Genomic DNA, 26,291 nt, shown 5'->3' on the forward strand with positions numbered 1-26,291 from the left:
TATATATAAACATCAAAAAGTAGGAGAAGGATATAAACAGACACTTCTCAAAAGAAGTGTTTATGTGGCCAAAATACATATGAAAAAAAGCTCATCATCACTGGTCATTCGAGAAATGGCACATCAAAACCACAGTGAGATACCATCTCATGCCAGTTAGAATGGCCATCATTAAAAAGTCAGGAAACAACAGATGCTGGAGAGGATGTTGAGAAATGGGAACGCTTTTACACTGACAGTGGGAGTGTAAATTAGTTCAACCATTGTGGAAGACGGTGTGGTCATTCCTCAAGGATCTAGAACCTGAAATACCTTTTGACCCAGCAATCCCATTACTGGGTATATACCCGAAGGATTATAAATTATTCTACTATAAAGACACATGCACACGTATGTTTATTGTGGCACTGTTCACAATGGCAAAGACTTGGAACCAACCCAAATGCCCATCAATGATAGACTGGATAAAGAAAATGTGGCACATATAAACCATGAAATACTATGCAGCCATAAAAAAGGATGAGTTCCTGTCCTTTGCAGGGACATGGATAAAGCTGGAAACCATCATTCTCAGCAAACTAGCACAGGAACAGAAAACCAAACACTGCATGTTCTCATAAGTGGGAGTTGAACAATAAGAACACATGGACACAGGGAGGGGAATATCACACACTGTGGCATGTTGTGGGTTAGGGTTCTATGGAAGGGATATCTTTAGGAGAAATACCTAATGTCGATGACAGCTTGATGGGTGCAGCAAACCACCATGGGACGTGTATACCTATGTAACAAACCTGCACATTCTGCACATGTATCCCAGAACTTAACGTGTAATTTTTTAAAAAGTGAAAAAAAAAGAAATATATCTGGAATATTATGGGAAAATAATTAAACCAACCTGAGGGGTGTATTTAAAAAATGTACAACTACATTGTTATTGATTATAGTCACCCTGTTGTGCTAGCAAATATTAGGACTTATTTATTCTTTCTAACTAATGTTTTTTACCCATTAACCATCCCCTCTTGCCCCATTCCTTCCTGAGTACCCTTCCTAGCATCTGGTAATCATCCTTTAACTTTCAATCTCCACGAGTTCAATTATTTTAATTTTTAGCACCCATGGATAAGTGAGAACATGTTATGTTTGTCTTTCTGTGCCTGGCTTATTTCACTTAACATAATTACCTCTGGTTCTATTCAGGTTGTTGCAAATGACAGGATCTCATTCTCTTTTGTGGTGAAATAGTACTCCATTGTGTAGATGTACCACATTTTCTTTATCTATTCGTCGTTGATGTACACTTAGATTGCTTCCAAATCCTGGCTATTGTGAATAGTGCTGCAATAAACATGAGAGTGCAGATATCTCTTCAATATACTGATTTCCTTTCTTTTAGGTATCTATCTAGCAGTGAGATTGCTGGATCATATGGTAGCTCTATTTTTGTTTTTTTTGAGGCACCTCCAAACTGTTCTCCATAGTGGTTGTGCTAATTTACATTTCCACTAACAGTGTATGAATGTTCCCTTTTCTCCACATCCTCACAAGTATTTGTTATTGACTGTCTTTTGATCTAAGTCATTTTAACTGGGGTGAGATGATATCTCATTGTAGCTTTGATTTGCATTTCTCTGATGATCACTGTTGTTGAGCACATTTTTGTATTCCCGTTTGCCATTTGTATGTCTTCTTTTGTGAAATGACTATTCAGATCTTTTGCCCATTTTAAAATTAGATTATTAGATTTTTTTCCTGTAGAGTTGTTTGAGCCCCTTATATATTCTGGTTATTAATCCCTTGTCAGGTGGGTAGTTTGCAAATATTTTCCCTCATTCTGTGGGTTGTCACTTTACTTTGTTGATTGTTTCCTTTGCGGTGCAGAAGCTTTTTAACTTGATATGATCCCATTTGTCCATTTTTGCCTTGGTTGTCTGTACGTGTGGGGTATTGCTCAAGAAGTCTTTGCCCATTCCATTGTCTGGGAGAGTTTCCCCAATGTTTTCTTTTAGTAGTTGCATAGGTTAGAGTTTTAGATTTAAGTTGTTAATCTATTTTGTTTTTATTTTTGTATATGGCAAGAGATAGGGTCCTTCTTTAATTCTTCTGCTTATGGATATCCAGTTTTCCCAGCAGTATTTATTGAAGAGACTGTTCTTTCTCTAATGTATATTCTTGGAAACTTGAAAATGAGTTCACCATAGATATATGGATTTATTTCTGGATTCTCTATTCTGTTCCACTGGTTTATGTGTCTGTTTTTATGCCAATGCCATGTCGTTTTGGTTACTATAACTTGGTAGTATAATTTGAGTTCAGGTAATGTTATTCCTCCAGTTTTGTTCCTTTTGCTTAGGATAGCTTTGTCTATTCTGGATCTTATGTTGTTCCATATAAATTTTAAGGGTTTTTTTTTTTTCTATTTCTGTTGAAGAATGTTACTTGTATTTTGATAGAGATTACATTGAATCCGTAGCTTACATTTGGGGAGTGTATTAGTTTGCTCTCATGTTGCTAATAAAGACATATGTGAGTCTGGGTAATTTATAAAGGGAAGAGGCTTAATTGACTCACAGTTCAGCATGGCTGGGGAAGCCTCAGGAAACTTAACAATCATGGCAGAAGGGGAAGCAAACATGTTCTTCACATGGCAGCAGCAAGAAGAAGTGCAGAGCAAAGCAGGGGAAAAGCCCTTTATAAAACCATGAGATCTTGTGAGAACTCACTATCATGAGAACAGCATGGAGGTAACTACCCCCATGATTCAATTACCTTCCATTGGGTCCCTCCCATGACATGTGGAGATTAGGGAACTACAATTCAAGATGAAATTTGGGTGGGGACATGGCCAAACCATATCAGGTAGTATGGACATTTTAACAATAGTGATTCTTCCAATCCATGAACATGGAATATCTTTTCATTTTTTTGTGTGTCCTCTTCAATTTGTTAAAGTAATGTTTTATGGTTTTTATTGTAGAAATATTTCACTTCTTTGATTAAGTTTATACCCAGGTATTTTATTTTATTTGTAGCTATTGTAAATGAGATTACTTTTTTGATTTATTTTTCAGATTGTTCACTGTTAGCATATAGAAATGCTACTGATTTTTGTATGTTGATTTTGTATCCTGCAAATTTACTGAATTTGTTTATCAGTTCTAATAGCTTTTTGGTGGAGTCTTTAGGTTTTATCAAATATAAGATCATATCATTTGTAAACAGGGATAATTTGACTTCTTTTCCAATTTGGATGCTATTTCTTTCTTTTTCTTGTCTGATTGCTCTAGCTAGGATTTCCAGCACTATGTTGAATAACAGTGGTGAAAGTGGGCATCCTTGTCATGATCCAGATGTTAGAGGAAAGGCTTTCAGTTTTCCTCCATTAGGTATGACACTAGCTGTAGGTCTGTCATATATGGCTTTTATTATGTTAAGGTATGTGGTCATTTCATTTTAATCCAGTCTTTTGGATTATAAAAAATTTATCTTAAATTAAAATGAATGTGCTGGTTTCTCTTAGTCTATCTGTTGTTAAATAATTTCTTTCTTAATTGGCTGCCATTAAATATTAAGGATTTTACCACATGGTCTACCTTTTGTTCACTGTTAGTTTCATGATACTTTCAACAATTTATCGTATCTTTCAACATCTTTTATTTGACTAATACTGTAATAAAAATACAAAGGAGTATAAGTTATAGCTTCATCCTTCCAGGAACTTAGAGATCCATTGGGGAGTTAAGAGAGATATTGAGAATAGCCAAGGGACATTGCAAAGCAGAGTGTGATTAATCACCAAAATGAACAATGCTGGTTATAAGTGCAAAAGAAGGTCTGGGAAATGGCAGAGCAGTGTGATTTGGAGGTACTGGGGAAGGTCTTAGAAAGAAGGCAGTAAAGAAATTGATCCTCATGGAGTAAGCTGAATTTGCAACTGTGTGAAAGGAAGAAGAAAAGTAGTTTCTTCTGGTCAGCATGAGCAATGAGTTGGAGTTGGGAATAAGCATGGCGTGTGTAAGAAGAGCTTAAGCAGAGCATGAAAGGAATGGTCATAGGGTCTCAGAGGAATGTGGAGGGGTAAGTCTCTCCTTGAGGTGTGGTTCTTTGTGGTTTTATTTTCTATAATGATAAAGGAAGGAATTGTTTTTTACATTTTTATAAAACAAACCAGAACTGTGATTTAGTTTCATATAATATGTATCTCATTATAAATTATTATAGCTATCAGAAATATAACAGAATGATTAAATTGTCCTCCCTAAGGAAGTTGGGATATGGGATATCCTTTCCCTCTTTCCTATTACATTTCTGGAAGGCAGTAAGAGAGTTGGTCTGGCTGAAAAGTGGACTGCTGCATCATATGCAGGATGTAGGCAGATCCTATGTCCCATTAATAATAACTGGACTTCACTACTCCACTTTCTTCTAGGAATCCTCTTGCCCACCCATGAAGGTAAGGAACTATTGCAGAGTGCGAGCCGTTTCCTATTGTTATAAAGACAGAATCAGTTGCTGCATCCATACAAAAATGTCTAATGTACTAAATATAAATAACTTTGAACTTCCTGCTGCTTTCAGTTGAGCCTCAGTTCTCCATTTGTCTACTCACTGAAAATATGCTGCATATATGGCTTGTCATTATCAGGTTTTAGTGCTACTAAGGGCCTTGTGGTATTAATGCCAGAGGTTGCTTCTGCTGTCTATGGAGTAATATGGTAGAACGCAATATGAATGGTGCTCTCTGGGGTTGTGGCACACAGATCATCTCTGTAGTTCCTAGCCTACTCTGGAGAAATTTAAAAGTAGCAGCATCAGTTACAAAAGCTATACAAAAGTTTTAATCTCAACTTCCAAAACCACTGCCCTTTTTTATAAAACAGCACAAGTGTATTTCTCTCTCTTCAGTACTGACCACTTACAAAATCTCCCACTGTGAAAGATAATATCAATAATATGTGTATATATTCTCTTGAAAAGCTTTCTTGTTAACGTGAATTAACAATGCCATTCATTTATTATTCTTTAACACATTCAACACGTGTTTATTGAATACTCACTTTGCAAAAAGCCCATGCTTAGTGATGGGAGTACACTGGACAGCAAAACAGATAGCCATTATCCCAGGGCATATAGAGTTTAGTCGGAAAGGCAAGAAATACATTACAGCAATAAAATGCAACATGTGCTCATACAGGAGGAATACAAGGTAGGGGCATATCAAAAACCTGTTCTGATGGATAAATGAGAAATTAGCCAGACAATGGGAAGAGGAAGAATACTACAGGGAGAGGAATAACCTGGGCAGAGGACCAGTATTTCTAGAGCAGAGAGAGTGAGAGAAAGGGGTGCAAGCCAAGACCAGAGAGAGGAACAGGAGTCTAATTACGATGGCCTCTGTGAGTCTTCTGGAGGAGTGTGAATTTTATCAAAAGGGCAATAGGAAGTCATTGAAAAATTTAAAAGAGAGGAGCAAAATGCTTTTTTTAAAAATGTGCCTTGTACTCCCTACTGAAACAAAGATACAGACAAAGGCGTGTTTACAAACGCTAAGCAGCAGCAAACCTCCATATTGAGTTCCAGTTCTACCACATATTGAAATAGTCACCTGTTAGTATTATTTTTCTTTTCTTTTCTTTTCTTTTCTTTTCTTTTCTTTTCTTTTCTTTTCTTTTCTTTTCTTTTCTTTTTTCCTGAGGTGGCGTTTTGCTGTTGTTGCCCAGGCTGGAGCGCAATGGCGCAATCTCGGCTCACTGCAACCTCCGCCTCCTGGGTTCAAGCGATTCTCCTGCCTCAGCCTTCTGAGTAGTTGGGATTATAGGCATGTACCACCCCGCCCAGCTAATTTTTTGTATTTTTAGTAGAGATGGGGTTTTGCCATATTGCCCAGGCTGGTCTTGAACTCCTGACTTCAGGTGATCCACCTGCCTTGGCCTCCCAAAGTGCTGGGGTTACAGGTGTGAGCCACCGCACCCGGCCAGCATTATTTTTCATTTTGGGTCAGAGTGAAATATGGAAAAGGAAACCAAAAGTAGTATTGGTACTTGGAATTCTCTGGGATTCAGAGATTTCTATGAGCCAGGAGAATTTAAAATAAGACTGATGCTTCAAAATCATGAAGGAAACTATTTTGATAGTGTCCAGATCAAAAAAGGTAAAAGGAAACAGCCATAACATTGCCAGTGGTTATCTCTATTATGAGTGATTTTGTTTTCTGCTTTATATTTTTTGGTAGTCTCCAATTTCTGTATTATTTTTATAATTGGAGAAAACATTACTTTCATTTTGAGTATGATAATAGAAACGAAGTTAAATTTTCCAGAATTTTTCTTCTTTCTTTTATTCTTTTATCAAAATTTCATGTTTGCATATCCTCAAGGTCATGGAGGGCATGTTTAGATTCATTATTCATTACTTAGGATCCTGGGACTCTAGAGGAAAAGTCCTGAGAGGTCAGACTCACACAGAGGTGATAAATTCCAGTTCACCATTGATTTTTATAGAAGCTGCCTTCCTTCAGCCTCTTCCCCTAAGCAGCATTAATAAGGGAAATCATGTCTTCTTTCGAATTTTAATGTTCAACCCTAGCTTATTGAAGTAGGTTTGTGCAACGAACACAGCTTTCCTTCTAAAATCTTATTTTCTGAAATATTTCAGAAAACATAGAGGAGGTGGGAAGGGATGGGCCATTGTCAGATGTACGACTTATTGGAACAAGTTGGATGACTTGGTAAAGGCCTTACTTGAAAGTAGTGATGGGGCCCTTCATTTTACCAGAAAGGAAAATGAGACCCAGAGAAGTTACACAACTTGACCAAGGCCATGGAGCTAATTAGTGGCAGAACTGGGTCTAGCTCACATTTTCCTACTCTTAGAATATTGTTTTCCCTCCATTACATTGCCTGCACATTAATGGTGTCCATTAGTGTGAACCTGGGAAGGAGGTTTTCATAGGGGTAGGATGACAGGTTAGTGGTCTCATAACAGGCCAAGAGGACTAGGGAAGTGGAAGGAGTGGGGATGAAAATCAACAGGGTAGGCGATAGGTGCCAACCTCAGGGCAAGGCGCAAACATTGCAGTCTAATCCCAACCGGGCCGGCAAGCTGTCTTTGATGGGTCCATCCGGCTGAGTTCTCCAAGCTATAATCCCTCCACTGCGCCCAGCTGGCAGGATAAAAACCATTTGAAAAATATCCGGAAATTGCTACATGCGAGGGAGCATCTGTGAAAAATACTGCCCACAAATGAGCTAGCACGGGCTCAGGGATGGCCATGTGACCCAGCCTCGGCGGGTTTGTCTGAAGGGGTTCCGGAGTTATTTCCCAGATGGGCTACTTAGCTGCTAAAAGTGCTTGGGCCTGATGGACATTTTTTGCAGAATGTTTCTCTAATGCAGAAGATATGTTCCTGAAAATCTATGGGTATATCAGAATCTCTTACCTAGATTCATATTTTTCAAATGTATTCATGAATAATCCTGTGGTGATGCTCTACAGTTCTTCCTCTAAAGTGAAGAATTTTTCACAAATAATTTGCTGTTTTATAAATCTGTGTTTTTGATGCAAATCCACCCAGGGTCATCTGAGTGAAGAAATTCCAGGGCACTGAGACATTTTGTGCTTTTTTATGTTGCTGCTGGGGAATGGGGAGGGAGAAGCAGAGTTAGGCCCTTTTCCCAACGAGCTGGGATCAGGGGGATTGCCCCGCCCTGTTGGGAATTTGCCCACTTTCTTATTCCAATGGCTGTTTAAGAAATCAGAGCTGGAGAAACCTAACCCAACAGGTTAGCTCATCCTTTTCTAGCCCAGGCTATTCCCGACATCCTTCAGTGATTTTTCTTGTTGTCTACACCCTGTGTCCCCTCCAAACTGCCGATAATGTCCTCAACAAGATATCATGTAAATATTTTGGTTTGAGCTCAGAGTCCATGGTCTTTTATCTTGTTTGGGAATGAGACTGCCTACTGGCATCTATTGATCGGTTGCTATTTTCTCTTCACCTGCTGTTCAAGCAGGTCACCAGATCAAGCAGTTCACCAGATAAGGATGGTCTGAGTTTTAATAAAACAATTGAAATTAAAAAAATAAAATGTGGCCGGGTGTGGTGGCTCACGCCTGTAATCCCCAGCACTTTGGGAGGCCAAGGCAGGTACATCACCCGAAGTTCAAGACCATCCTGGCCAATATGGGTGAGACCCTGACTCTACTAAAAGTACAAAAATTAGCTGGGCGTGTTAGCTAGGCGTGGTGGCAGGTGCCTGTAATCCCAGCTACTCGGGAGGCCGAGGCAGGAGAATTGCTTGAACAGGGAGGCAGAGGTTGCAGTGAGCCGAGATCGCACCATTGCACTCCAGCCTGGGCAACAAGAGTGAACACTGTCAAAAAAAAAAAAAAAAAAAAAGAATAAAATCTTTGCTCAAATACATCAGCTGTTTTGTTCATGAACTTCTACCTTCTTAGTGACCTGTCTAGTGGCTTCTGTTTATTTCAGTCAGGTGCAAGACCATAGAGGCTGAGAAGGAAGAGAAGTCAGTGACAGAAATAACCTCACTAACAGCAAGACCCTTGGAGAAGCTAAAAACATTCCAGGGAGGGTTCATAACAGCTCTCAGAGCAGAATTCCCAAGGCATCAGTTGTGGTTTCTACAAGAGCTTTTGCCTTGCTGTTCCTTCCCCTACATGCGACCTTTCAGCCCCAGTAAGTCCAGAGGCTTTCTGCAGAGAGAACTGAGTCAGAGTGTGGAGAAGAGGCTTTGGGCAGCTAAGAGGTGTGAGAGACAAAGAACAAGGGGAGAGATGATTTTAAGTAGTACTTAGTGACAGAAATGGAATCTCCCTTAATTTCTTTTCTTTTTTTTCTTTTTTTTTGAGACAGAGTCTCTCACTGTCACCCAGGCTGGAGTGCAGTGGCGCCATCTCGGCTCACTGCAAGCTCCGCCTCCCGGGTTCACGCCATTCTCCTGCCTCAGCCTCCCGAGTAGCTGGGACTACAGGCGCCAGCCACCACGCCCGGCTAGTTTTTTGTATTTTTAGTAGAGATGAGGTTTCACCGTGTTAGCCAGGATGGTCTCAATCTCCTGACCTCATGATCTGCCTATCTCAGCCTCTCAAAGCGCTGCCTTAATTTCTTTAAAAAACAAAAGTAAAAAATGGAATTTCTTTTTATTACTTTTGGTTCCCAGATGTTTCTGAAGGCATCTAAGTATCACCTGAGCCATATGGGATTTTGGGGTTTATTCAATTTATATTAAAAAATCTTTTCTTTTAATAAAAGAGTTTGGGAGTGGGGATGAAGGGTTATTTTATTTCAGAAAGCCTTCAGAGACACTGAGGACTCAACTCACTGGGTCTCAGTGAAAGCCCCATAGGAGACACTGAGTTTGGAAGAGACTACTTTGTCCCTTGTCAACACAGCCCTCAGACGGGTCCAAGCTAACATTGGGAATTCATCTTCCATCTTAGCCATGTGTTCTTCCAAATCAAATAAAATCTATTGGTTGCAAAAAAAGGGCCAATCACCTCACTCCTTTATAAATCACCACTAGAGAGTCTCAGAGGAATTTTCAGAACCTTTCAAAGGGGCTGTTACAAGTGTCCACTTACTTACATTGCCTAGGCCAGCCCTGCTAACTACAGGATCCTTTTTTTTTTTTTTTTTTAAATCATGGTTTCCTATGTGATTGCTGCTAAGCTTCCTTGCCAGAACCTTTTGCTTTTCTTACATTACATAAGTACTGACAATCCCATTTCATTTAAAAATATTTCTTATTTATGTGAACTGACTCTAGTTGCCATCCACCAATGTGGATTTCACTATCCACATGGCAACTGCCAGGCCACTTAGTCATGGCCTGCTTTAGTCCAGAGCCTCCCAAGCTCGAGTGTGCATCAGAACCATTGCTGAATCACTGCTCATTTAAAAGTAAGGATTCCAGGTCTTATCCTAGGAATTCTGATCTAGGTGTTCTAGGGTGGGGCCAGGAATTTGCATTTTAACACAGACTTCCACTGATTCTGATGCAGGTGGTTCCTGACTGCACTTTGAGAGAAGCTGCTAAAGGTACTTTCCATAGAGCCCATCCAGACACACCTGGTGAATCACCCACCTCCCCCAGGCTTGCAACCCGTGCTTGCCAGCATAGGTGAACATTCACAAGGGAAAAAGCAATAGCCAGGTGGGTGTTCACTGCCATGTTTTGATGCATAACGGAGCACCAGGAAGGCATATCCCATTTGGGTCTAGCTGAGGATAAATTCAGGAACCTTCTGGCTAGATAAGATACACAGCTCATGGCAAAGGATCCACAATTAAAAGATTAAAATCAGGCTTCCTTTTTGCTTCCTGCAAGCCGATTGGTAATGATGGCATGTAAAAACAGGTACTTGGTGAGGGGTAGACACATAGTGACTGTCTTCAGATGCCAAGGGCTGATTTTGTGGAAGGGGCATTAGTTATCCCATGTGGCTCTGGAGAAGAACAAGGAGCAGTAAGTAGAAGTTGTAGGGAAGCAGAGTTTAGATCAATGAAAGGAAGTTGACGATTAAGGCTCTTGAAAATGAAGTGGGCTCCACTACGTGGCAGGGAGCCATATTTGTGTGTCTACCATTTGAGAGCCACAATGAAGGGGTTATGTTAGTTAATCAATCACTTTATGTATCCCACATTTATTGACATAATATGGGGTAGTGGAAAGAGTCTGGACTTGGAATCAAACCTGGACTCAAAATCCTGGATCCCTTACTTAAACTGTGTGTCCATGGGAATGTAATTTAACCTTTGTAAGGTTAGTGTGATAATCGAATAGATAGCACATGTCAAGCGCCTGGCACTGAGCAGGTGCTCATATGCATTTGCTCCCTGCTGCTTTCTTCTGTGTCTGGCATTGTTCTAGCCATCAGGAAAATAAGGATGAGTAAGACACTGTGTCTCCCCACCAGGAGCTCCCCAAATAATAGTGGTAGACAATCAGCAACACAAATATGGCATGAAATTGTAGTTGGTGTAATATAGCACAATGTGGAAAGGCTAATGGAGGCCCAGGGTGGGGAGGGACTTCCAGCTCTCTGGGAGCTGATGCTTTCTGTCAACTCAAGCTCCTGATGCTGTCATTTGGATTCTGCTTTCCAACTAGGAATAACTTCCCATCGCTGGGAAATGCTATGGGACAAAGAGAAGTTGTGCTATAAACCAAAGGTCAAATTCCCCTTAGTTATTTGTTTCTTTGAATCCATAAGCCCAGCAAATGTTTTCTGAGCACCTACTGATTCCAGGCGGCAGCTTGGAATGTGGGACTAATAGACACAATTCTTGGCAGCATAAGGTCCACAATCTAACTGGGGAGACAGGCAGAGATGGATAAATACACTCAGTCCACAATACCCTAATGTCCATTTCAACAAACAATGTCTTCTCACTGTTCCACATTATTGTTAGATGTAAAATCCTGGGCCAGCAAAACACACTTTGGCCAACATGGCACTCCCTCTTCTAATGATTCTGAACTCACAACAGACCTTTTTTATTCATGGTTTGGTTCAAAAACTTTATTCTTGGAGCTTTATAATAGTACTATTCAAACTCTTTTGATAACATATTTTTCTTAGTAAATAATCTTTGAACTTACATATATATAAGTTCTTTATATGTATGGTTACTATTAACTAACTTCTCAAGGAACAATATGCACTGCAGGCAAGGTCATCATTAGCAACAACATTTATCAATCCGTATATTAAATCATCTTGATCATTTCCATTTTAGGACATTCAATTAATTATTAGATGTGATGAGTTGGTCATTTTTTTTCTTTGTATTGTTTCTGAAAGGGTCACATTAGGAGTAAATGAACCTTGGTATTTTTGTAAGTTTATGAGATCGCATCATTGCAAATATTATCTTCAACCCACAGTTCCATGTGGAACTCCACTTTGTGAAGACAAGCTTAGTTAAAACAAGATAATGCATTTGTGGAGTCTCTTAATTGGGTGCACAAAAACTGCAAATGTCTCAGCAGCTCCAAAGCAGAGGAAAGATGAAGGTTGGCTGCCAACCCCACTGCTTTGTGGAAGTTCCACACCTCCCTGAGGATACCTCACGCCTCTCGTAGGATCCTGACCTGCTGACGTAAAGAAAGAATGTGTGAGAAATACTGGTAAAATTGGTTTGTTTTCAAATTTTAGATAAACAGAAACAGAAGTTCCAATTTTTTCTTTCTGCTTCCTGCTGGATGATCTTGTACTCCCTCAGAGCATATGCCACACACTTGGAGCCGACTCTCCAGTCCACTTGTAAAATAAGCAGCTCCACACACGGACTGTGCTCAGCAGTAGCCCCCTTGCTCGCCCAGGAACACCATAGAGCTCAGGTGTGTTTCTGCTGTTCCTAATGTAGAAGCATTTTAATGGATGGTGGGAAATTTGCTAGTCTTTTCTTACTCCCTTTGTCAATTGCAATTCAGTGTCCAGGAACTATTACCTGATATAAAAATTAAAAAAGGAACTTCATAGTTTAAAAAAGACATTTTTAAAAAACTTCACTTTGTGGTGTGGGGTAGAGGGAGGGGAGTGAAGGAAGAAGGGGTAGTTCCCTTGACACAGTTTTGGGGTCCATTTTCATGAGAAGAAAAAGGAAAGACAAGCTTCGTACATTAATGATTAATATAATATCAAAACATTATTTTATGCTAAAATACTCTTGCCATTTAACTCTATACACAAGAACTAAAAATCATTATTTTTGTGAAAGAGAGATGCAGTTCTAGATATTCTTTTGTCCTCCTTTATCCCTTTTAGATGCATCTAGAACAAGCATTCTTAATCTTTTTTGTATATAAACCTGTAGCTGTTTGGTTGTAAACTATAGACAACTTCTCAAAATATTCTTTAAATGTGCAAAATATTAATAATATACATAGAATTTCAAAGAAAACCAATTATACTGAAATATTCAAAAGTCATAAGGTTAAAATAGCAAATGTATGAAATGCTAATGTACGTGTTTTATACTAACTCATTAAATAACGAGATCTAATGACAGGTCTATCAGAATTTTAAATTAATGGTGAGTGGAAAAATACTTGTTGTATCTGCAATAACTATAATGTAATTTTAAAAATCTATAATTTATACTGTTGACATTACTAATAATACTACTATGGTTAGTTGTCCGTATTCATAATTGAAGAAAATCCTGAACAGCAGTTTATGGAAATAAAGATGCAAGATTTTTCCCATCTAACTTCATGTACCCCTGGTCTTCTGAATAGTGGAGCAAGGGAACTAACTTGTGGGTGTAATAGTCACATGTTTTCCAGAAGGTGTCAGACTTGCATTTTGAAAAATTGAAATCCACTTGCTTATCTAATCACCCCAAACCAACAAGTCTCCTGACTCACTTTCAAGATAGGTAATCCAGCAGCCGGAATCATTCAAAATTAGATGAAAAATGCTTATTTCAAAAAGAAAGAAAACACTTCAACAAAACAAATTCTACAAGGCTAAGAAAGTGCTGTTTAAATGAGGAAGTTGTATAGCAAAGAACCATCTAAAGAAACAATTGTTTTCCGGTCTTTTCAGTATGAAGAAAGGATTTATATTGTCAGCAAGGATAGACACTGTGAAATTTCTGAAAATACATCACAGAAAACTTATGGCTGAAGACAGATAATTTATATCCTCACAGGAGTCCATATAGAGGAGGATTATAGAACAGAAGAGATACTGAAAATCCAGGCTGTAAGCAGAGGCTTCTGGGTACAAAGCAGGGATTAGGCTACGGCTCTTCCTTTCATCTGAGAATTCTTCACACTCTTCCAGAGAACAAAACAATGTACTGGAAATCCAGTGCACTGAGTGAAAGATGCTTCCTAAAGAAGTCACCGTTCTTTTATGAACTATATGGGCTTCTAACATATCTAAGGCATATATTATGGATTATTTAGTGGATTTTCTTACATGAATGGGTAATCTACAAATGGGTAGATTCTGATTGTGCACGTTGAATTTCGGGGAACTACTTCCCTTTCCCCTGATCTTTGTATTATAATTTCTGACTGATCTTCATTTGAAAATGACTCCTGTAATGGTCTGCACTGTTGTTCTAATGATCTGCTGTCTCTAGAAAGGACTAATGTCAACTAATGTCAAGCTTGGCCAAGTGACTTGCTTTGTTAATGAAATCTAAGCAGCAAGTGACACATGTCAGGGCCAAGCAGAAGTTTTAGTAGTCACTGAGTAGCTCTGCCATCTCGTTTTCTTTTTCCTCTGCCTTAGGAATGATATATCCCAGATCAAACTGCTTCTTAAGCTTGTGTTATGGAAGAAAAAGACATGTGGAACACAGTGGCAGCTCACTGCAGCTGAAGTAATATAAGTAAGGAAAAGGCCTTTATTGCTTTAGGCTATTGATGTTTAGAGGTTGGTTGTTACACAACAAAATTTAGCAAAAACTGATAAATGTAAACTCTAATTCTTTAATTTTCCATTTTCTTCTTCCCTTTCCTGGTTCAAGTAGTTATTATTATTATTATTATTTTTTTTTGAGAAGGAATCTCCCTCTGTTGCCCAGGTTAGAATGCAGTGGCTTGATCTCTGCTCACTGCAACCTCTGCCTCCTGGATTCAAGAGATTCTCCTGCCTCAGCCTCCCGAGTAGCTGGGATTACAGACATGAGACACCAAGCCCGGCTAATTTTTATGTTTTTAGTAGAGACAGGGTTTCACCACATTGGCGAGGCTGGTCTTGAACTCCTTACCTCAAGTGATCTCCCTCCCTCAGCGTTCCAAAGTGCTGGGATTACAGGCATGAGTCACCGTGCCCAGTCTCAAGTAGTTACCTTGATCTATAAACAAAACAGAAAGACAAATGTATTATGAGTGACTTTATTTAACAACCACTTCTAAAATAAATAAGGCAAAATCTTATCTTTCTCTTTCTTCAATCTTTCTGTCTCTTTGAAGTTTTATTTGCATGCTTTTATTCCCCAGTCACCAAATCCCATCTGTTAGTGTGTGATTGACTGTGGAAACTTTCTGGGTTCTTGTCAAAGAGAACATAACTATTTTATTTGGGGACAAGTTGCTGCCTCCTAGAAAAAGCTTCTAGATCTCTTAAACTGAGCAGTCACAGCCTTGCTCTTTTTTCTGGTGGAATAAGTCTATCTAGAGATAGACATTTTTCATAAAGAGACAAAATTTCACTTACTCTATGTTCTAAATTTCAAGGCAGTCCCTATTTAAAATATCCCATCTTATTGACTCAATGGTAAACACAAGCACCCAATTTTTTCCTCTAAGAATGCTTTAAGAAAATGCATAATTTGGCCAGGTGCAGTGACTCACTTCTGTAATCCCAGAACTTTGGGAAGCCAAGGTGGGCAGATCACTTGAAGTCAGGAGTTCGAGACCAGCCTGGCCCACATGGTGAAACTCTGTCTCTACTAAAAATATAAAAAATTAGCCAGGAGTGGTTGGGGTGGGCCGAGGGCTGTAGTCACAGCTACTCAGGAAGCTGGAGCAGGAGAATTACTTGAACCCGGGAGGCGGAGTCCAGCCTGGGTGACAGCGAGATTCCATCTCGGAAAAAAAGAATAAGGAGAAGGAGAAGGAGAAGAAGAAGAAGGTATGATTCTACTTATATAAAGTTAAAAAACAGGCAAAATGAAAGTATACTGTTAAGTAAGCACAGTGTTTATCTTTTGAGGAAGGAATAGAATGGTAATTGGGAAAGGGCATGAGGGGGCTTTTGAGCAGTGGTAGTGTTTCATTTCTTATCCTGCGGAGATGGACAGATGAATGTTCACTTTATAGTAATTTGTTTATTTTTTTATTTATGATAATTCATATATATACTAGTGTACTTTTCTGCATGCGTATGATACTTCACAACAAAAAATTTAAAAATTACAGTAATTATAGCCAATAGTCTACTGAAAATGCATGAAATTAAATGCTTGAGAATTAACAAACTCTAACTTAGAAGGCCAATTTTGTTGTGTAACAGAGAAAAACACAATCTCACCCATCCTGACTTTCTTGAACTAAGAATCAAGCGTAGTTCAGTTTAGCACTCTCTTTTCTATATTGAGTGTTCTTGGTTTCCTACAGTTTATGTTTTTTCTTTTACAGCTTATCTGTAAAACATGTTATGTAATTATATATTATAATAGGTAACTATATATTGCAGTGGATAATTATATGTTGTATAATTAGATAGTTACATATACTGTATAATGAACTACGCATGTAATAAGTACAGTTGGCCTTCCACATCTGTGGATTCACCCAAGCGTGAATAAAAATATTTGAAAAAAATTGCATCTGTCCTGAACATGGACGGACTTTTCTCCTGGTCATTATTTTCTAAACAACACAGTGTAACAACTATTTACATAGCATTTACATTGTATTAGGTATTATAAGTAATCTAGAGATGATTCAAACTGTACAAGAGAATGCACATAGGTTGTATGCAAATACTATGCCATTTTATACCATAGACTTGAGCATCCTCGGATACTGGTATCCACAGAAAGTCCTGGAGCCAATTTCCTGCGGATATTGAGGGATAACTCTACTATTAAATGCAGAGTACTGAGGATTTTAAACCTTATCTCTGCTGCGCTATTATCAGCTAGCAGAGGAGAAACAGTCTAACATACATGACATTCCAATCTAGAAGAGAAAACAATTGAATTTGTGAGTTTATTAATAAAATTATGTATTAAGTAGATTAATAAATGAGCAATTTTAGAGGCAAAGCTAAAGACGCCACACTAAGAGATGCAAAAAGTTTCGGTTCTCCCCTTGCCTCTGGACGCTCCCGCCACTGCTAACAGAAGTCATCCGATTCTGGGCAGAATCTGACTCTTCAGGGCTCACTGTGATCTTCAAATCTCTTACATCTCTCTTTTCACACAAGCCTCTTTAAACATGGCTTCAGGTTCACTCCCAGAGCCCTCGGCAGAATGTAGTTCTCTCTGTAACTACTAAAATACTGAGAGTTGACCTTCAGAATTTTTCCTCAGTATGAAGACAACCAGCTCTGAGCTTTTTGGACGGATCTGTCAGGCGGTTGGAATTTTATCTATGATACAGACAGCTGGGCCTTGGAGCTCTGAGGTTAGAGGAAGGGAAGGAAATAAAGAGCATGGAGAGAACTGAATTCCCATCTCCCCAAGTTCGCTGAGGACACATTTCCCAAACATTTTCCCCCACCAACCAAAAAAAGAAAAAGTAGGTGAAGAACAGTTCAAGTTGTGATTTTAAATGAATTAAGCTGGGCTCATGCAGCCCATTAGAAAGACTATCTTTCCCAGTCTCCTTTGTAGTTAGATATGGCCATGTGACTAAATTCCGGCCAATGAGATGAGAGTGATTACGTGAACCTACTTATCCCTCTCCCCTTTCTTCCATCCTGTTGATTGGATGCAGTGGCAGACCAACTTGGACCAGCCTAGAGAAAACCCTGTGGATGGCAAAACAACAAGATAAAAGAGGTCTAGGTCCTTAATAACTTCACAGAGAAGAGCTGCCTTATCATCACCGACTTTGATATAAGAGAAAAGTAAATTTCCGTCTTGTATTTGTCCTTGTTATTTTCAGTCTCAAAAACATGAAACCAAGCCTTTATTTCAACTGGTCAGAAGCCATCTAGCCCAGTGGTTTTCAAGAGGAGAGGGAGGTATAATTTTGTTCCCAGGGCATTTTTGGCAATCTCTGGAGACATTTCTGTTTGTCATACTTGGTGGGGAGGGGGTGGAGGTTGCCGCTGGCATCTACTGGGTAGAGGCCAGGAATGTGGCTAAGCACCTCACAATGCACAGGCAGTCCCTGACCCCGTGAAAGAATTATGCAGCCCAGAGTATCAATAGCACTGAGGCTGGTAAGTCACTGAGGCATCTCAATTAGTAGGGAAGAGAATTCAAGATCTAGAGAGTGTGAATGACGGGCCTTGTAAGCCACACAGTTTACTGGGGCTGGGCCACTGCCTTGGTTCCCAGTGTCCAGGCCATTGATTTTTATTTTTTTTAATTTTTATCTTTATTATTTTATTATTATTATATTATTATACTTTAAGTTCTAGGGTACATGTGCACAACGTGCAGGTTTGTTACATATGTATACTTGTGCCATGTTGGTGTGCTGCACCCATCAACTCATCAGCACCCATCAACTCGTCATTTACATCAGGTATAACTCCCAGTGGTATCCCTCCCCACTATCCCCTCCCAATAATACGCCCCAGTGTGTGATGTTCCCCTTCTCGAGTCCAAGTGATCTCATTGATCAATTCCCACCTATGAGTGAGAACATGTGGTGTTTGCTTTTCTGTTCTTGTGATAGTTTGCTGAGAATGATGGTTTCCAGCTGCATCCATGTCCCTACAAAGGACACGAACTCATCCTTTTTTATGGCTGCATAGTATTCCATGGTGTATATGTGCCACATTTTCTTAATCCAGTCTGTCACTGATGGACATTTGAGTTGATTCCAAATCTTTGCTATTGTGAATAGTGCCGCAATAAACATACATGTGCATGTGTCTTTATAGTAGCATGATTTATAATCCTCTGGGTATATACCCAGTAATGGGATGGCTGGGTCATATGGTATTTCTAGTTCTAGATCCTTGAGGAATTGCCATACTGTTTTCCACAATGGTTGAATCAGTTTACAATCCACCAACAGTGTAAAAGTGTTCCTATTTCTCCACATCCTCTCCAGCACCTATTGTTTCCTGACTTTCTAATGATTGCCATTCTGACTGATGTGAGATGGTATTTCATTGTTGTTTTGATTTGCATTTCTCTGATGGCCAGTGATTACGAGCATTTTTTCATGTAACTGTTGACTGTATGCATGTCTTCTTTTGAGAAATGTCTGTTCATATCCTTTGCCCACTTTTTGATGGGGTTGTTTATTTTTTTATCATAAATTTGTTTGAGTTCTTTGTAGGTTCTGGATATTAGCCGTATGTCAGATAAGTAGATTGCAAAAATTTTCTCCCATTCTGTAGGTTGCCTGTTCACTCTGATGGTAGTTTCTTTTGCTGTGCAGAAGCTCTTTGGTTTAATTAGATCCCATTTGTCAATTTTGGCTTTTGTTGCCGTTGCTTTTGGTGTTTTAGACAGGAAGTCCTTGCCCATGCCTATGTCCTGAATGGTATTACCTAGGTTTTCTTCTAGGGCTTTTATGATATTAGGTCTGACATTTAAGTCTCTAATCCATCTTGAATTAATTTTCGTATAAGGAGTAAGGAAAGGATCCAGTTTCAACTTCCTACTTATGGCTAGCCAATTTTCCCAGCACCATTTATTAAATAGGGAATCTTTTCCCCATTTCTTGTTTTTCTCAGGTTTGTCAAAGATCAGATGGCTGTAGATGTGTGGTATTATTTCTGAGGGCTCTGTTCTGTTCCATTGGTCTATATCTCTGTTTTGGTACCAGTACCATGCTGTTTTGGTTACTGTAACCTTGTAGTATAGTTTGAAGTCAGGTAACGTGATGCCTCTAGCTTTGTTCTTTTGACTTAGGATTGTCTTGGCAATGCGAGCTCTTTTTTGGTTCCATATGAACTTTAAAGCAGTTTTTTCCAATTCTGTGAAGAAAGTCACTGGTAGCTTGATGGGAATGGCATTGAATCTATAAATTACCTTGGGCAGTATGGCCATTTTCACGATATTGATTCTTCCTATCCATGAGCATGGAATGTTCTTCTATTTATGTCCTCTTTTATTTCACTGAGCAGTGGTTTGTAGTTCTCCCTGAAGAGGTCCTTTACATCCCTTGTAAGTTGGATTCCTAGATATTTTATTCTCTTTGAAGCAATTGTGAATGGAAGTTCATTCATGATTTGGCTCTCTGTTTGTCTGTTACTGGTATATAAGAATGCTTGTGATTTTTGCACATTAATTTTGTATCCTGAGGCTTTGCTGAAGTTGCTTATCAGTTTAAGGAGATTTTGGGCTGAGATGATGGGGTTTTCTAAATATACAATCATGTCATCTGCAAACAGGGACAATTTGACTTCTTTTTCTAGCTGAATACCCTTTATTTCTTTCTCTTGCCTGATTGCCCTGGCTAGAACTTCCAACACTATGTGGAATAGGAGTGGTGAGAGAGGGCATCCCTGTCTTGTGCCAGTTTTCAAAGGGAATTTTTCCAGTTTTTGCCCATTCAGTATGATATTGGCTGTGGGTTTGTCATAAATAGCCCTTATTATTTTGAGATATGTTCCGTCAATACCAAATTTATTGAGAGTTTTTAGCATGAAGGGCTGTTGAATTTTGTCAAAGGCCTTTTCTGCATCTATTGAGATAATCATGTGGTTTTTGTCTTTGGTTCTGTTTATATGCTGGATTATGTTTATTAATTTGCATATGTTGAACCAGCCTTGCATCCCAGTGATGAGGCCCACTTGATCATGGTGGATAAGCTTTTTGATGTGCTGCTGGATTTGTTTTGCCAGTATTTTATTGAGGATTTTTGCATTGATGTTCATCAGGGATATTGGTCTAAAATTCTCTTTTTTTGTTGTATCTCTTCCAGGCTTTGGTATCAGGATGATGCTGGCCTCATAAAATGAGTTAGGAAGGATTCCCTCTTTTTCTACTGATTGGAATAGTTTCAGAAGGAATGGTACCAGCTACTCCTTGTAACTCCAGTAGAATTCTGCTGTGAATCTGCCTGGTCCTGCACTTTCTTTGGTTGGTAGGCTATTAATTATTGCCTCAATTTCAGAGCCTCCTATTGGTCTCTTCAGGGATTCAACTTCTTCCTGTTTTAGTCTTGGGAGAGTGTAAGTGTCCAGGAAATTATCCATTTCTTCTAGGTTTTCTATTTTATTTGCGTAGAGGTGTTTATAGTATTCTCTGATGGTAGTTTGTATTTCTGTGGGGTTGGTGATGATATCCCCTTTATAATTTTTTATTGTATCTATTTTATTCTTCTCTCTTTTCTTCTTTATTAGTCTTGCTAGCGGTCTATCAATTAATTTTGTTGATCTTTTCAAAAAACCAGCTCCTGGATTCATTGATATAATGGAGGGTTTTTTGTGTCTCTATCTCCTTCACTTCTGCTGTGATCTTACTTATTTCTAGTATTCTGCTAGCTTTTGAATGTGTTTGCTCTTGCTTCTCTAGTTCTTTTAATTGTGATGTTAGGGTGTGAATTTTAGATCTTTCCAGCTTTCTCTTGTGGGCATTTAGTGCTATAAGTTTCCCTCTACAAACTGCTTTAAATGTGTGCCAGAGATTCTGGTATGTTGTATCTTTGTTCTCATTGGTTTCAAAGAACATCTTTATTTCTGCCATCATTTCTTTATGTATCCAGTAGTCATTCAGGAACAGGTTGTTCAGTTTCCATGTAGTTGAGCAGTTTTGATTGATTTTCTTAGTCCTGAGTTCTAGTTTGATTGCACTGTCGTCTGAGAGACAGTTTGTTATAATTTCTGTTCTTGTACATTTGCTGAGGAGTGCTTTACTTCCAACTATGTGGTCAATTTTGGAATAAGTGCAATGTGGTGCTGAGAAGAATGTATATTCTGTTGATTTGGGGTGGAGAGTTCTGTAGATGTCTATTAGATCCACTTGGTGCAGAGTTGAGTTCAATTCCTGGATATCCTTGTTAACTTTCTGTCTCGTTGATCTGTCTAATGTTGACAGTGGGGTGTTGAAGTCTCCCATTATTATTGTGTGGGAGTCTAAGTCTCTTTGTGGGTCTCTAAGGACTTGCTTTATGAATCAGGGTGCTCCTGTATTGGGCGCATATATATTTAGGATAGTTAGCTCTTCCTGATGAATTGATCCCTTTACCATTATGTAATGGCCTTCTTTGTCTCTTTTGATCTTTGATGGTTTAAAGTCTGTTTTATCAGAGACTAGTATTGCAACCCCTGCTTTTTTTTTGTTCTCCATTTGCTTGGTAGATCTTCCTCCACCCCTTTATTTTGAGCCTATGTGTGTTTCTGCATGTGAGATGGGTCTTCTGAATACAGCAAACTGATGGGTCTTGACTCTTTATCCAATTTGCCAGTCTGTGCCTTTTAATTGGACCATTTAGTTCATTTACATTTAAGGTTAATATTGTTCTGGGTGAACTTGATCATGCCATTGTGATATCAGCTGGTTATTTTGCTCGTTAGTTGATGCAGTTTCTTCCTAGCATCGATCGTCTTTACACTTTGGCATGTTTTTGCAATGGCTGGTACTGGTTGTTCCTTTCCATGTTTAGTGCTTCCTTCAGGATCTCTTGTAGGGCAGGCCTAGTGGTGACAAAATCTCTAAGCATTTGCTTGTCTATAAAGGATTTTATTTCTCCCTCACTGATGAAACATAGTTTGGCTGGATATGAAATTCTGGGTTGAAAATTCTTTTCTTTAAGAATGTTGAATATTGGCCCCCACTCTCTTCTGGTTTGTAGAGTTTCTGCCTAGAGATCTGCTGTTAGTCTGATGGGCTTCCCTTTGTGGGTAACCCGACCTTTCTCTCTGCCTGCCCTTAACATTTTTCCCTTCATTTCAACTTGGGTGAATCTGACAATTATGTGTCTTGGAGTTGCTCTTCTCGAGGAGTATCTTTATGGTGTTCTTTGTATTTCCTGAATTTGAATGTTGGCCTGCCTTACTAGGCTGGGTAAGTTCTCCTGGATGATATCCTGAAGAGTGTTTTCCAACTTGGTTCCATTTTCCCCGTCACTTTCGGGCACACCAATCAGACGTAGATTTGGTCTTTTGACATAATCCCATATTTCTTGGAGGCTTTGTTCATTTCTTTTTCCTTTTTTTTCTCTAGACTTCTCTTCTCACTTCATTTCATTCATTTGATCCTCAATCGCTGATACTCTTTCTTCCAGTTGACTGAGTCGGTTACTGAAGCTTGTGCATTTGTCATGTATTTCTCGTGTCACGGTTTTTATCTCTGTCAGTTCGTTTATGGCCTTCTCTACATTGATTATTCTAGTTATCCATTCTTCCATTATTTTTTCAAGATTTTTAGTTTCTTTGCACTGGGTACATAGTTCCTTCTTTAACTCTGAGAAGTTTGATCGACTGAAGCCTTCTCCTCTCAACTCATCAAAGTCATTCTCCATCCAGCTTTGATCCGTTGCTGGCGATGAGCTGCGTTCCTTTGGAGGGGGAGATGTGCTCTGATTTTTTGAATTTCCAGTTTTTCTGCTCTGCTTTTTCCCCATCTTTGTGGTTTTATCTGCCTTTGGTCTTTGATGCTGGTGATGTACTGATGGGGTTTTGGTGTGGGTGTCCTTTCTGTTTGTTCGTTTATCTTCTAACAGTCAGGACCTTCAGCTGTAGGTATGTCGGAGATTGGTTGAGGTCCACTCCAGACCCTGTTTGCCTGGGTATCAGCAGTGGAGGCTGCAGAAGATAGAATATTGCTGAACAGCGCGTGCTGCTGTCTGATTCTTGCTCTGGAAGCTTCGTCTCAGGGGTGTACCCTGCCATGTGAGGTGTGAGGTGTTGGTCTGCACCTAGTGGGGGATGTCTCCCAGTTAGGCTACTCAGGGGTCAGGGACCCACTTGAGCAGGCAGTCTGTCCGTTCTCAGATCTCAACCTCCGTGCTGGGAGATCCACTGCTGTCTTCAAAGCTGTCAGACAGCTGTCAGACTCCACCCAGAGGTGGAGTCTACAGAGACAGGCAGGCCTCCTTGAGCTGCGATGGGCTCCACCCAGTTCAAGCTTCCCAGAGGCTTTGTTTACCAACATAAGCCTCAACAATGGCAGCGCCCCTCCCCCAGCCTTGCTGCTGCCTTGCAGTTAGATCTCAGACTGCTGTGCTAGCAATGAGGGAGGCTTCATGGCCATGGGACCCTCCGGGCCAGGTGTGGGATATAATTTCCTGGTGTGCCATTTGCTAAGACCCTTGGAAAAGCACAGTATTAGGGTGGGAGTTACCTGATTTTCCAGGTGTTGTGTGTCTCAGTTTCCCTTGGCTAGGAAAAGGCATTCTCTTCCCCCTTGCGCTTCCTAGGCCAGGCGATGCCTCGCCGTGCTTCAGCTGTCACTGGTTGGGCTGCACCAGCGGACCAGCACCGATTGTCCGGCACTCCCCAGTGAAATGAACCCAGTACCTCAGTTGAAAATGCAGAAATCACCTGTCTTCTGTGTCACTCGTGCTGGGAGCTGGAGGCTGGAGCTGTTCCTATTCGGCCATCTTGCTCCTGACCCTCAACCCACTCCATTATTATTTTTTGAGACAGTCTCCCTCTGTAACCCAGGCTGGAGTGCACTGGCATGATCTCAGCTCACTGTAACCTCTGCTTCCTGGGTTCAAGCAATTCTCCTGCCTCAGCTTCCCGAGTCACTGGAACTACAGGCATGTGTCATCAAGCTCGGCTACTTTTTGTATTTTTAGTAGAGACAGGGTTTTGCCATGTTGGCCAGGCTGGTCTCGAACTCCTGACCTCAGATGATCCACCTGCCTCAGTCCCACAAAGTGCTGGGATTACATGCATGAGCCACCATGCCTGGCCTTTAAAAATGATTGCACCATTTCACCAGCCCCCAAACCAGATCCATTTTATCCTCTATCTTGCACTACTTATTTAATGAGAGGAAAAAAAAAAAGGGCTGGGGGGAGACATAGAGCTCAAATAACTGAAAAAAAAGTCACACTTTTTCTCTGCCTAGAGTCAGCAGTGTTTTATCGCCAAAATTTATGAAACATCTGTTTGGTATGAATCCCTAGGCTGGATGCCAGTTTTAAACCTAGTTGAGGAATTAAGGCCTATGTAAAAACAGAGATCAAGTAATGCAGTGGCACAAATGGCAGTGCTCAGAGGGCTTCTGCTGTGAGTGGGTGGGTACTGAGAGGAGAGAGAGATTATAGTGGGCTCTGATGGGCAGAGCATTGGTGACAGAGTCAGGTCTTCCAGCCCTATGGACTTCTGCCTGGCAGTGATGTCTTCTGGATCTCAGAGCCTTCATCTGGTTGTAAAATTACTGTGCACAGGTCCTGGGCACCAGCTCCTTCCCTATAATTTGTAATGGACATTTGTTATGTTGAACCGCTCAGCACTTTTCTCACTTTTTATGGTAGGAGCAACCTGTTTTTCCTTTGTAAGTCTTCTCCTCAAGATTCTACATTCATGCTGGGAATGTCAATCATAGTACTTTACAGGATATATTCTAAGTGCCCTTCCAGATCCTCTCTCCACCTTCCTGGCTGGCATGGATGCATCAAGGGGTCCCGTTTTCTCTGGCTTCCCTTTGGGTTTGAGCATTGAAAACCTTTGGCAGGGTACTGGAGGAAGGAAGAAGAGGGAGGTAGAGATATTTTTTCTCCTAGTGATTTCTCTGCCAGCTTGGGGACAGTTGACTGCACTTTTCTGCTGAAGGCCACAGCATCTGTCTGTCAGGGAGGCTTTCCATATGGCCACCTCTCCTCATTCCAGGAATTTCCCCTTCCCCTTGACCCTCAGGCTTCAGGATGGTAAGAGCTTTCCAGCCTTGAGATTCTGCACCCCCTTGGCTGGCTTCCTTGGATGCTGGCAGACCTTCGTGAGTAGTCCTGTCATTGAATGATTCTGAAGTTCCTTAGTCTGAGTGAGCCATCTATTTACGGCTGGGAGCTTGACTACCCACATCCACATAAGCAAACACATCCCAGTCTGGCCAATTTGAGTATTCCATGAAACTTGCTGTGGTGGTTGGTTTAGAGGCTGAATATCTAACTAAAACAGACCTATTCAGAGCCCTCCCCTGAAATTTTCAGTATGACACTGGAAGACGGCCGCTCTCTGCTTCCTCCAGGGTCACTAACTGGAATAATGTAGGCCTGCAGCTGTCTGCAGAAGCTCGTATTTAGTGGGAGAGAATGGAGCCAATACAGACAGAAGCAGGGCATTGAAATGGACAGAGATGTGAAGGCATCCTCTACATTTCTGAGTCCAGTTACTCTTGAGGTCCCCGTTCTTTCTGGTTGAGTGAAACAACACATTTATTTTGTGCCTATTTTAGTTTGATTTGGGATTCTGTTGCTGACGGAAAGAATCTTGTATATGCTGTATTCGTCCACCTCTTGGCCAAATGTGGCCTTTGTAAAAACCTCATTAAGCCATTGGTGCTAAGGAAAGTCTTTTTAGAGACTTTGGGATAGCCCAAGCTATCCAACTTCCTTCAGAAATATCCCTGAGGGGGATACAACCCAATCCCTCCAGAAAAAAACATGATAGCAGAAGGCAAACACAAATGAATTTTTAATTTTGCTCTGGCTAGTTGTAGCTTAGGCTGAAATGATGCTTCTCCTGCACCTCTAAGTGTCCCTGTGCTGCCCATC

The 26,291-nt window shown here is 40.2% G+C and overlaps 1 long non-coding RNA gene across 7 annotated transcripts in view; it reads right to left on the reverse strand.

The window, feature by feature from the left end:
* Nucleotides 1-3,655: 3,655 nt before the first annotated feature.
* Nucleotides 3,656-26,291, reverse strand: part of LOC103215140 (uncharacterized) — a 170,259-nt gene continuing 147,623 nt past the window's right edge. For 5 of the 7 annotated variants that reach the window (XR_012092800.1, XR_012092794.1, XR_012092791.1 and 2 more), the window contains 2 exons: nucleotides 14,753-14,839; nucleotides 3,656-12,116 (listed from right to left, as the gene is read on the reverse strand). This is a non-coding gene — a long non-coding RNA (uncharacterized lncRNA). The remainder of the gene's footprint in view (nucleotides 12,117-14,752; nucleotides 14,840-26,291) is intronic. The other 2 variants (XR_012092792.1, XR_012092793.1) reach the window with 2 other exon arrangements.

The sequence above is a fragment of the Chlorocebus sabaeus genome, chromosome 4 (assembly GCF_047675955.1).
Source record: "Chlorocebus sabaeus isolate Y175 chromosome 4, mChlSab1.0.hap1, whole genome shotgun sequence".
NCBI classification, from domain to species: domain Eukaryota; kingdom Metazoa; phylum Chordata; class Mammalia; order Primates; family Cercopithecidae; genus Chlorocebus; species Chlorocebus sabaeus.